At 53.0% G+C, this 12,872-nt stretch overlaps 1 long non-coding RNA gene across 2 annotated transcripts in view; it reads left to right on the top strand.

Moving 5' to 3' along the window:
• Nucleotides 1-12,050, top strand: part of LOC123616235 (uncharacterized) — a 38,938-nt gene extending 26,888 nt beyond the window's left edge. For both annotated transcript variants that reach the window (XR_006724128.2, XR_006724127.2), the window contains exon 3: nt 9,394-12,050. This is a non-coding gene — a long non-coding RNA (uncharacterized LOC123616235). The remainder of the gene's footprint in view (nt 1-9,393) is intronic.
• Nucleotides 12,051-12,872: the final 822 nt, after the last annotated feature.

Genomic DNA, 12,872 nt, shown 5'->3' with positions numbered 1-12,872 from the left:
GGGGAACTGATAGATCCACTTGCGTTTGTCTTACACATATCTGAGCAAAGGAACTTTCTAGTAGCTGTTGTCTGGTAACACAAACTCCCTTGATAAGCATAACAGCATAAAACCCTGTTACTGGTGGCGTCCAAGCCAGGAGCGGGACAGCCACCAACTGTGGAGGGGACTCCAGCATCAGTGAGGGATGGACAAAACTCTGACATCTGTTGTTGATTTGAGGAGTTAAGTGGAGGAGTTTGCAGCTAATAACTGAGCCCCAAGGGGTTATAGCTGCCAGGAGGGTGCAACTGGGAGGGGTCAAAGGTTTTATCTTTAGTGCCTTCCTATTTCTCCTGCTTCTGGAACCCAGTGTGGGACCCCATGTGCTCTGTCCTTTTCAGGAAAGGACTAGTTATCAACCATTCACACCTTAGTGAGAATGAATTTCCTGGGACCCGAGCCTCCCTGGGCTGAGGTCCCAGGAACTCTGGAGGGGAAAGTGCTGCCATCTTCAGGCTGCGTGGACTCAGCCTGCCTTGGGCTCTGGGTCCTGCCCCTGTTTGTCAAGAGCGCCAGGGCAGCTTTCTGACAACACCTCCCTTCAGCCTCCTGGCTCAGAGGAAGTGGTGGGACCCAGCCTGGGGCAGTGGGCCAGTCCGTCCCACGTTCCACTTGCTGTGTGATGTTGAGCGAATGCCTTCTCCTCTCTGAGCTTCAGTTTCCCTATCGGCATTAGGGACTCCGAGAGCAAGTGACTTACAAGATTACCATGGACTGTGATATGTTAAGACCTGTGGGTGCCTATGCAGGAGGGGATCTCACAGCCAAGATGATGCCAGGCTGGGAGACAGTGGGGCTATAACAGTGGGTGCTGACTGAATGTGGAAGGGTGCTTTGGCTCTGCTGGTGCAGAGGGGCTGGTGACGAGAATGGGGCACCCAGGAGGCTGCTGACCCCAAACCTCGGCTCAACACAGAGGGCTGTTTAAACGCGTCGACGTCGCTTCTCCTCTGTTGCCACCTCTCCAGGCCAGGCCGCCACCATCTCTGTCCCAGACAGAGCTAGGAGCCTCCTAACAAGCTCCCCACTGATCAATCTCCGCTCAGCAGCCAGAGGGATCTTTCTGTTTTCCAGCAATCTTTTAAAACCCTAAATCATATCAGAGACCCTCCCCCTAACCCCACCCTGCTTCAACTCTTACTGGAGTCTTCCCATTGCACATAAAATGAAATCCAGACTCCTCATCGTGGCCCTTCTCGCATGCTCCCTCCCTTCCTGTAGCTGCCTCAGGACTCTGGCACATGTGCTTCTCTTTGTATCAAGTGCCCCCCACCCCACCCGCCCCTGCCATCTCTTCGCCAGCCTTCAGCCTTCTCATTACTCTAGTTTAAATAGCAGCTTAGACGTCACCTCCTCCGGGATGTCCTCCTGAACTACTTCATCTAGTGGTGCTCCCACCCCTCTGGTTACTCCCTATCATAGCCACTTATTTCCTTTAAAGTTCCCTATTGCATGTGTAGTAATCTCAGTTATGTATCAATTGTGTCCCCCACTAGAATATAAGGATCTTGGCCACCACTGCATGCCTACTGTTTTTTGTGCATAGTAGGTACTCAATATTTGCAATGCATGAAAGTATTAATTGATGGTGTCATTTATGTGGGAGAATGATGATTTACTGAAGGCCTACTATGGGCCAAGTGATTTACAGAGAGCCTGCCCTTCACCTAGGGCTGCCATTGGCATCCCCTGGGGACTTTTAAAGTCTGCCCCTACTGGGCCCCTCCCCCAGAGATGCTGATCCAATTAGAGGAGGGGCCTAGGCATCAACATTAAACACCACTGCATGATTCAAATGTGTCTCTGAGATTCAGAGCCCCTGATAGAGTCCTTAAAAAAAAAAATAACAACAAGAACAAAACTTTTAATTTTAAGGTAATTTTAGACTGAAAAGTTGCAAAAATAGTTGCAGTATTCCGATATCCTTCACACAACTTCCCCTAAAGTCAGCTTTGTGCAGAACCAGGGCACAAGCATCCACAGCGGGAAATTAACATTGGTACTATCCTATGACATAAACTACACATCCTGCGTGAGTTTCGTTTGACTCTCCACCACCATACTCTTCCTGGTCCAGGATCCTACCAGGATCCCATGTTGCCCTCAGCCGTCCCTTTCCCTTACTCTCCTCTGGTCCCTAACAGTTCCTGGATCTTTCTTCATCTTCAGAACTTTGACACTTTTGAAGAGTACCAGCTGCTTTGTCGAATTTCCCTCCATTTGGGTTCGTCTGTTGTTTGCTCAGGACTGGAGTTAGGTCATGCATTTTGGATGAGAATACCCCCAAACAGTGCCTGTCCTTCTCGGAGCATCATGGCGACGCCTTCCTGCCTTAGCCATGACCACTTGGCAATGTTGTGTCGGCCAGGTTCTTCCCTCTAAATTCCTTCCCTTATTAGTTAATACATACCCAGGGGTGATAATTTGGGACTAAGCACATCCTGTTTCCCCTTGGACTTCTGTCCATTAATTTTAGCATCCATTGGTGGACATCATTTGCCGCAATTATTACTGGGGTGTTTGTCTAATGGTACTTTTCTAGTTGCTTCTTTCCTCCTACGGTGTTAACTGACATCCTAGTGTGTGCAACAGCCATCCTTTCTCCCCCAGTTACTTATTTATATGAGTGCAGTATACTGCCTCTTTTAATTCCTATTTAATCTTGCTACCTTGGGAACTAGGCATCACTACTGTGCTTTAGGAATAAGGAACCATGGCCAGGAGTGTGGGTACCACTTGCCTAAGGTCTCACGGCTGGTAGGTGGCTGGGGAGGGATTCCCAGTTATCCCAAATTTGGGCCCCCCCTCCCTCCCATTTTTTGCCTGGACCTCTGCTGCAGTCTCTGGACTGTCTCTGCCTCCACTCTTGACCTCGTAATTCACAACCCCAACTCCCCAAGCCTCGACACTAGAGCCTAGGAATGCTTTAGATCCTTCCAGGGGCTCTTCACGTTCTCTAAACTGTGCTCAAACGCCTTCACCTGGGTGAAAGATCACCTTTCACATCTCACCTCGAGCAATTCCTCAGGCCAGATATCTCTCCATCCTCCCATGCATACTTAGGTCTTCCCAGACCTCCTCCAGCCTTGTCTCACCTCCGGACCTTTGCAGAAGCTGCTCTTCCTGAGACACTGCTCTCCTCCTTTGCTGGCTCCATCCCACTCTGCCTCCAGGGTGCAGAGTCAGGCATGCTTCACCCTGCAGATGCCTTCCTACACCCTCAGGCCAGTCCTGGGCCTGCTCTGGAGGAGGGGCTCCTTGGTCCTCCCTGGATGTAGTACTTGCCAGCGGCCTTGTCTCGCCTATTAGCGCCCTGGGTCTCCTCTCTGGCCAGACTGTAAGCTCCTTGAGGGCAGGGATTGGGTCTGGAGATCCCCAGCACCTGGCGCGTCGAGGTTTTGGTTAATGTTTATGGAATGTATGAAAAATGGACTCCAAGGTCCATGCTCTGTCTGCTGCCCTGGGCACCTACTGTGTGTTTTCAGCAGTGTGCTAGGGGCTGGAGAAAGTGACGGGACGTTGGAGGGAGAAGAACTACGCCTGTAAAACTGATTTCACTAACACAGGGCGGGGCCTGTGGAGGACTCGGCATTGGAGGAATGTCTACTAAGTAGCAGGCCTTTCACACTGTCATCCCTCAGCAATATCATTCTAGAGACGAGGAAATGGAGGCTCAGAGAGGTGAAGTGACTCGGCCGGGGTCACACAGCTGGTTAGTACCAGAGCCTGCAGGATGCCGATGCACACACATTAGCCATCACCCCACACGGCCCGCTCATACCCACCCAGAGGGCCAGTGCCTCGTCCAGGCACAGAGCTTCCTCTGGGCCCCAAATCTGGTGGCCCTGAGTGGTCTTTTGCCCTATGTCATTAATTGCCCTCTAGACCCTGCCTCATTGGGTGTTTCTGTTAGAGTTAAAAGAGCAATAAAAACCAGCATAATTGGAAGACAAAGGCGACTGCCTGGCCTGCCCGCCCGAAGGAGTAGAGTGCCGGTAACTTGGGTGTGAACCTACCTGTGATTCATGCAGAAAAATTACCACCTTCCGTGTACAGGTGTGTACAGGCCGCCGGGTGGGGTGCGAGCAAACACGGCATTTAGTTCGGGTAGTAAAACTCAGGCCTGTGGTCGGGAACCACATTCAGATGGCCTCCTGCTCTCCCTACCTCTCCACTCCAGGGAAACATTATTGGTGCACAGCCCTTTAAAATTTGCAAAGTGCTCCCACTGGTGTGTTTATATGGATGGCATAGCCCCACCCATGCTGGGGCCAGGACAGCAAGGGGCTGGGTGCTCCAGTTCAGGGGACCAAGATAACAGGGCTAAGGGGAGCCTCAGGGGGTGATGTGCTGTCAGGAACAAGGACCCTAGCCCTGGAGAAGATTGTGACCCAGCAGCTGGGGTCCGAAGAGGTGTCCCAGCATTCTGACGGACTCAGGACGGCTTCCTGAAGGAAGGGGTGGGAGAGCCCCTTCTAGGAAGCCCGTCTTCCCCATGGATCCCCTGTCTGCAGCTGGAAGGAAGTCTTCATTTTGAAAGAGAGGAAGAAGAGGGACCCACTGGGTCCCCACTGAGCGTCAGAGCTGCTTCCCTGGACACCTGCTGTCATATCGGCTGGGGGTTCTGGGCCCTGCTGGTCCGGCTGCTGGACGCTGGGCTCAGAAACTAGCTCTCTTGGGCTTACTTGAGCCCACTGATAAGGCTTCTCTCTCCCTAGATCAGGGAATCCGCTTTAGCAGAAAGCAGTCTGCAAAGCCAGGAGCTGCGTGCTAAGCTGCTCCCGGGAAATAAATGTGGACATTGAGATTGAGGGGTGTGGGGGCTTGGGCCGGGGGACGTCCCTCCCTGAACCAGAGCTGCCCCCAAGGCTCTGGCCACAGGTCCCCTTGCCCTGTGGGTGGTCCATTGGCCTGACACCTGTTTGCGGGGCTGTGGGCTTTCTTGCCCTCATGTGCCTGCCGTGCTCTGAACCCTCAGTGGCTCCGCACTGCCTACAGCCCTTTTCCCAAATTGGAGGACAGGTTCCTATGGGCTTAGGTCTTGGTATTTAGGGAGGAACAAACTCCCAGATAAATACCTGTGAACATCGATGTGTACTTACCTGGCAAATTATTTTGATATCATTATCAAGGTGTGAATGTGCAATATAGCCACATGATTTGAAATTCAAACTGCTATAAAAAGGCATCCATCAAACATCCCCTTGCCAGCCCATCCGCCTGCTCCCTAGAGAAACACTTACTTTCTTGGGTATCCTTCAGTACTTCTTTACGTAAACGCTTACATCAGTATGTATTCGCATACACAGATGCTGTTCTACTCCTTGTGTTTTTCCCTAATAGTAGGTACAGGAGACTTTTGCATATCAGAACATATAGCGCTGCCTCCTCCTCCTCTTCCTCCTCCCTTCCCCCCTCCCCCTCCCCCAACAGCTGCATGTATTCCATTGTGTGGATGTACCATCGTGTGTTTCACCATTCCTTTTAGATAGACCCTGGGGTTATTGCCAGCTTTGTGCTGGTACACGCAGCTGTGACCAGTGGGCTTGTGACCAACAGGCCTCTTTCCTCTCATGCTCAAGGTGCATCTGTCGAGTAAATTCCCAGAACTGGGATTGTTGGGTCACAGGGTAAAAGCATCTGTCACTCTGACAAGAAATGACTAAACCATCTTTCATCGGGGTTGTACTAGTCTGCATTCCTACCAGCCACGTATGACAGTGTCTGTTTCCCAACATGACAGCTCTACCAGCTATGGCTGTGTTTCATGCTTTTGGATTTTTGCCTATCTGATAGGTAAGAGGTAGGATCCTGGTGTGACTTTCTCCGTATTTCTCTTCAATGTGCATGAGATGGAGTGTCTTTTCATATGTTTATATTTCTTTTCCTTTGAATGCTCTGGTCAAATCTTTTGCCCACTTGTCTATTTGATTGCTGGGGTTTTTTTTTCTCTTATTGGTTTCCAGGAACTCTTTACATATTAGGGAGTTTAGCCCCTAGGCTATGATGTGAGTTGCAAATATTTTCTCCCAGTTTGTCTTTGACTTTGCTTATGATCTTTATCATGTAGTTTGTTGTTGTCATTATTATTAATTTAATTCATCATCTTTTCTGGCTTTTGGATTTTGAGTCATTAGATTTCCCCCATGCCACAGTTATAAAGGGATTCACTCGTGTTTTCCTCTGATTCTCTGAATGATTTTAATTTCTACATCAAAATCTTGGATCCATTTGGAGTTAGAACTGGTGTTCTGGTGAACAATAGATCCAGTTTTATTGGTCTCCAGATGGTTTCCCGGTTGTGTTAACACCATTTATTAAAACTCTCATCTTTACCTCCCTGATGTAAGAGACCACCTGTATTACACACTAAATTCCAGTATGTTTCGGCAAGTGTCTGGGCTTTTCCTTTCTGTCCCATGGATCTGTCTACTCCTGAGTGTGATAAATCATTTGAAAATGAATTTTCAAGATGAAATTCTAAGATCTGAAGTGATTCTGAGTTTGCCCCCCACCCCGTTTCCTCCCCTCACCACCCTCTCCCTGGCCCTAGCCCCTCGCTCCTCCACACAGCTGACCCACATCAGGGTGGGAATCATTCTCTGCCATCAGGAGAATTGTAGCCCAAGTGCCTTAATGGTTATTAGCTGAGTTGTCTTCTCTTCCAGGAAGCCTTCCTGGCCGTCTCCTTGCCCCTGGGCAGAGCAACCTGCTCAGCCAGCACTCCTCCCTCGCAGCACCTATTAGAGTTACTGGGCTGCATTGTAATCGCCTGTTTACTTGTCTCGGGCAGGATTCCTCCTGGTCGTGAATCAGTCAACGTGCTTCTTACTCATTTATAGGGCAATAATCTGGCTGCAGCCCGGAGTGCCACGAGCAAAGTGTTTGATTCTTGTTAAGTGTCTATCACTCCACGGACATTTTCTCGTTTCCCCTCAGGGCTTGGTGCTAGATGTGTCTCCTCTTCCCCAAGGCCCCCACCCATCAGCCTTGCTGCCCCCTCCCACGGTCTCCATGGAGACCCCTGGCTGGGCCTCCTCACCCTGGGGGAGAGGACTTTGCAGAGCGGCTGAGGGCCCAGACATCCACGTGTCCTGGAGAGCTGATGGGCTGTCTCGGTTCCTTCTTGGACATCCCGCTGCGACACACCAGGCCCACCCAGGGTTCCCCGGGCCCAGCTGCCACATCCCCATCCCCATCCCCACCCTCAACCACAGGTCCCAGCAACTTCAGGACCCAAGTCACAAAGGGTGATGGATTGGCTGCTACTGAGATACAGAAAATGCAGGGAGGGGTCTCACCTCACTGGAGAAGCCCCTTCATCTTTCAGAGGAGAGAGCCAAGCTGTGTGGGGGAGGGACAGAAGGGGACTAGAACCAGGGCCTCCTGCTCCTCAGGCTGGGCAGACCGTGGGGAGGTTTTGGCAGCGCCCCTCCCTGCAGGGGCCTCCTTGGGGAACCCTGATTTCCCAGCTAGTGCCCTGGGGCCTGGGGCCTGGGAGAGCGTGTCCAGACGGCTCAGAGTGGGCAGGACTGGACCCACAGCAGGGCCAGAGACCAGCCAGTGCTGGTTCCGAGTAGGTGACGTGAAGCTGGGGAGGAGAGTGGTGGCAGAACTGGACGTGGCTACCCAGTGCCAGGGACAGAGCCCTGCTCGTCCAGCCCCTCCCCCATCTCCACACGAGGCCCCAATGTCCTCATCTGAAAAATGGGACAGCCACCTGGCCTAGGCTTCCTGCCTCACAGCATTGTGTTTTGAGTGGACAGTGGACCTGAGGATACTCTGGGAGTCATGAATCTGGCTCTGATATTTGGTGGGGTTACATTGCCGGATGACCCCTGTCTTAAGAGCCCCCAGAAGAATGGCTCAGTGAAGAGGCCAGCTTTGCAGAAAGGCTGAGTCCATTTCATCTATAGTCAGAGCTGTAAGATGAACTGGGCTTGTGAGGTAGTGAGCTCCCCGTCACTGGCAGAGGTTTCCCTGACCGGGAAGCTGTGCATCTGACACTGGTCTGTCCTCTCCCCTCTCCAGCCCTGAAAGGCTCTGGTGTTTGCTTTTAAGACTTATTTCCTTTACCCCACCCTTCGTTACGCCCCACCTCCAGGTACACAGGGCCCTCTCCTTTCCTGCCTTGCAGTGTGGGGAGCAGAGGCAGGAACCAGGAACCTCATACTTCTCTGATGCCTGTGGTTTTGTCGCTTTAATAAGCTTTGTGACCTTGGGCAACTTACTCAGTCTCTCTGAACCCAACTTCCTCGCCACATTGTTGGTGGATGAGATAGTGGGCGGGAAGTCCTTGGCTCCGGTCAGCCCCACAGTAACTGCTCAATAAACAGAGCTGAAATGCCAGTCCCCGTCCTCTCTGCCACCCCCTCCTCATCCCTTCCATTCAGAGTTCCCTTTCCGGCTCCGGGACACAGACATCCCTTTCACTCTGTGCCCCCCACCCCCACCCCATTAGAGCCAGATCATAAAACCTCCAGGGGAGGGAGGCTGGTGACATCTTTAGTGGCGACACTTGGGTGAAAAATTCATGACCATCAGTTACTCAAGGAAGAAGGAGGGGGAAATGAGCCATTTCCGACTCTCAGGAACGTGGCTCTCCCCGGCTGTGAGTCCACAAATCTATTTTATGTGACGAGATCTATCGTCTAATAGAAGGAGCTTATCACAGACTTAAGAAAAAGTGCACAATAATGCGCCACTGTTTCTCCACCTCTCGGCCCCACAAGGCACCCTTCTGGAGAATGAGGGCAATGGCGCCTCTGGGAGCCACAGACAGTTCACAGGCCAGCAGAGTCCTGAGGGCTCCTTGAACCCCCATATTGAGGCCGGCCCCTCCCATGTATCTCAAAGCACACCCCCTCCCACCCCGGCATCCTGCCCTCAGCAGTGCTTCTGTGGCTCCTGGCTGGACCGCTGCGTCCTCCCCAGCACCTGCTTCACACACCACGGAGGCAGCAGCTTGTCTCACGTGTCCCTGGTGCCCTGCGCAGGGCGGGGCATGTAGGTGACATTGAGACGGACTGCCACTTGAGCAATCATGAGAGATGGCTCCAGGCCCAGTCTGTCCCAGGTGCCGGCAGGGGCAGTAGGGCGCAGACCTCAGCATCCCAGCCATTGATTTGGCAGAGGCTGTACCAGAAACATCCTTGCCACGCTGACCGGGAGCAATAGAGGGGAGAGGCTGCCAGCAGGTGGGAAATAAGAAAAGTCTTCTGTCTGGAGGCTTCCAGGAGTATCCACAGAGTGAGCAGGGGCAAAGTGGAGCCCGGGAAGATGAGGCACCCCAGTCTGGGGGGTTGTAACCTCCAGCTTTTGTTTCCTGTTTTTTTTTTTTAACATCCCCAGATTGGAGTGACCTATAAACCTGGGTTTCCAGATGAAGGGAAGGATCAGGCCTCAGTGGACACCAAACACATTGAAGCTGGAGGATTCCGAGGAGGTCCAGGAAGAGGGGCATCTGGGGGCACGCGGTTCAGCTGGAGCTGTTCTGTTCTTATCCATTTTATACCCCGGGATTCTGCCTGTGATTTCCCGTGTCAAGCGAGTTCAATTTCTGAAACAGAATGAAAAGCCACTGATCTCGTCCAGAGGAGGCAGTTACTGACTTTCTATCCCCAGGGCCTCCCTGCCAGCCACTGGCTTGAGGTGAGAGCTGGACCAGTCAACATGCATCGAGCAGACATTGATCACGCAGCCACCAGTGGGGCGAGTTAGCCTGGGGCGGGAAGTCAGCCGCAGTGCCCGTGTGACAGGGGATGCCTGGGGTCCGATGCCATCAGATCCCACAACGGGCACGGCGAGGCCAACACGACACAGAGAGTGTCCAAGCACGTGGGCTCGTCAGGGCTTGGCCACAGCTGGCATTTAATAAATGCTGCTAAATGGAAAAGAGCAAAGCTGGCTGAGTGGACGGCTGGATATTCTTAAAAGGGAGTTTTATTAACACTCGGCGGAGACAGCAACTCTGACTTCTGGGTGGAGGAAAGGAGGCTGTCAGTCTCTAGGAACAAAGGGCGGTTGTAACCAGGTTATCAGTCTGGGGCGCGCTTAAACGCACTCCTTACAAGTGCTTGCAAGGGGTCACTTTTCCAGCAGGTTAAGCATCTCTGTGGTGATCCAGCTCATACCTTAGAGAAGCCTTTTGTGTGTGTGTGTGTGTGTTTGGAGGCCAGCTTGAGCCGAGCCCACATCCACATCAGGCCAAGTCCATGCTGGTGCTGCCTGAATTCACGGGAGCCCTGTCTTCCACCCTCACTGACCGGTCAGCTCTGCAGGCGCTCAGGGCGGGGTGAGAGGATACTCCGTGGCTTGGGTTCACGGCTGTGTTCCCCCCTGCACTGAACCTCAGAAACCAGCCCCCCTTGCTGTGGCTGGTCCCCGTGAGGCCCGGAGGTGACTCTGTTAAAGTGCTGTCTCCTCCAGGGCAGGTCTGGGACCAGACAAGCCCAAGGCACATGGCACGTCGGGCGGGGAGGCCAGCCCGGGGACGGTGCTCGCGCAAGGGCAGAAGGGGCTCGGCGAGTGGAAGAACGGATGTTGCGGCCGTGCTCTGTGCGGCCCTGGGGGCCCAGGGGCACCAGAGGGGCCAGGCCAGGCCAGGCTGGGAGGTGCTGGCTGGCTTCTCGGGCTGGCCTGGCCTGTTGTGAAGGACTCTGCTGCTGTCCCAGCCCCTGGAGATAAATGATTAACAACCGGCTCTAAAAGAAAGAGAGGCAGAGACAGAGAAAGAAGGAAAGAAAGAGAGGAAGAAACAGTGATGTTTGCTGCTTTTCTCAGATGCACATGATCCAGCGCTGGGTGAAGCGTCTCCGGCATCATTACTCAGAAACACCCCCAGCCCCCACCCCCAGCCTGTTGTTGAACTGGTGAAACTCAAAGAAGGGCCCAGGGGCAGGGGCAGCGCAGGGCCAGAACCTAGACTTCCAAACCCCAGCCGAGGGCTGGCTCCATGATGGCATCTTGGGGGGCAACTTCCAGAACACCCAGCAACTCTTAGCCCGAGACACTGAGAGGATGAGGTTAGTGGGTTAGTGGGGACTGCCCGGAACCAGCTCCACGTACCCCCAGGTGGTCAGGGATGGCAGTCCTGATGACTGGAAGGCAGAACTTTCTTGGGGACACAAGCTAGGTGATGTGTGCTGGGGTAACAGAGGCCTGGGGCCTGGCCCAGGGCATCCCCAGCACAGAGGCGCCCCCTCTCCCAGCTGCATTCCACAGCTTCACTGCGCCCCGCCCCTTGGTGAGTGTGTGTGTTTTAAATTCATCCCTTTTGGTCTTCCTTTTTTCTCTTTTTCCTTTCTTTCTTTTTTTTTTTTTTTTTCTGACCTTGTGTCTTAGTCTTAGCTCTGGTTTGCTGTGTGACTGTGTCGGTCACTTGGCCCCTCTGAACCCCAGTTTTATCATCTACTCTGGGGGCTTAGACAACAGACTTTTTCTTTTTCACAGTTCTGGAGGCTGGGAAGTCCAAGATCAAGGTGCTGTCAGACTTGGTTCTCAGTGAGGGCCCTCTTTCCGGTGTGCAGACGGCCACTTTCTTGCTGTCTTTGCTCAGTAGTGAAAAGACAGCTGTAGTCTCTCTTCCTCTGCCAATAAGAACACGAATCCCAGTATGGGGGCCACACCCTCATGACCTCATCTAAACCTAATCATGTCTCAAAAGCCCCACCTTCTGATACCATGGCACTGGGGGTTAGGGCTTCCGCATATGAATTTGGAGGGGAGGGGAACACAAACCTTCAGTCCATCATATACCCTGAATGCCTTCCAAAACCTTTTTTGGTAAACTGGGTTTGGGATGTGGTGTAGGCTCGCCCACGGAACACATCATGGTGGTGATGCAGTCTCGGCAGGTCCCTAACAGCTGCCTGAGTCCACAATGTGTCTGAGCCAGGGACCAAGGGAGCCTGTGAGGCTGGGGACCCCAGAAGGCTTCCTACAGGAGGTGATGCTGGGGTGGCTCCCAAGGGATGAGGCTGGAAAGACATCTTTCCTGGCAGGATGCTCAGCCTCTGCGAAGGCTAGGAGGTGACTGTGAGGACTGCAGGAGCCTCAGAGGCTCAGAGGTGGACCACAGCGTTGGAAAGTCTGAGTGGCTTGGTCAGCACACCTCCAAGTTTAGTCTCAGGCTGGGAAGAGGGTCTCATGGCAGAGAGGGTCTGGGGCACCCTGGAGCAAGTCAGCTCCAGTTGTCATTGATCCCTTGTGTGACCTTGGCTCTCTGAGCCTCTGCTTCCTCGTGGGAAAACCACTCAGAGTTGTTGGGAGAATATATTAAAGAAGCCCCTGGCATGGTGCCAGGTGCAGAGTGGGGTCAATACGTGTTGTGAGTGCCCGGCCTCCTCCTCACATGAATCCAATTAACATTCATTTATTGGGCATTTACTGTGTCCCCCTGCCTGTGCCAGGACACACTGAGCGGATGGTTTATATCTGTCCCAGGGGCCTACGACCTGGCAGTGGGGTGGGTAGACCCTCAGGACAGGACTCAGAGGCCGGGAGGAGTCTGGTGAATGAGGGCACCTAAAGGGCTCCTGTATCTCTCTGACGCTAAGTTGGGGCAAGTATTGGGCCAGTTTTGCCAAGGAGGGGAACACAGTCTTCCTGTTCAGGGTGTGGGGGTGGGATGCAGGTAGCTGTTCAAGAGATGCTTCTGAGCTGCAGCCTGCACTACAGTGAGGTGAAGACCAGAAGGGCAAAGGCAGAGAGGTAAGGTACCATCCCTGGGAGATGTAAAGGGGAAACTGAGGCACAGTTGCTTACTGAGTGCCATGCCTCATGCCAGGAGTCATCCAGGCTGACTTCAAGTACTCTGTGGGCTGTGATCA

The sequence above is a fragment of the Camelus bactrianus genome, chromosome 18, assembly GCF_048773025.1.
Source record: "Camelus bactrianus isolate YW-2024 breed Bactrian camel chromosome 18, ASM4877302v1, whole genome shotgun sequence".
In the NCBI taxonomy this organism is placed as follows: Eukaryota; Metazoa; Chordata; class Mammalia; order Artiodactyla; family Camelidae; genus Camelus; species Camelus bactrianus.
The sequence above is the reverse complement of the archived record's forward strand: the minus strand, read 5'-3'. Positions and strand labels throughout refer to the sequence as shown.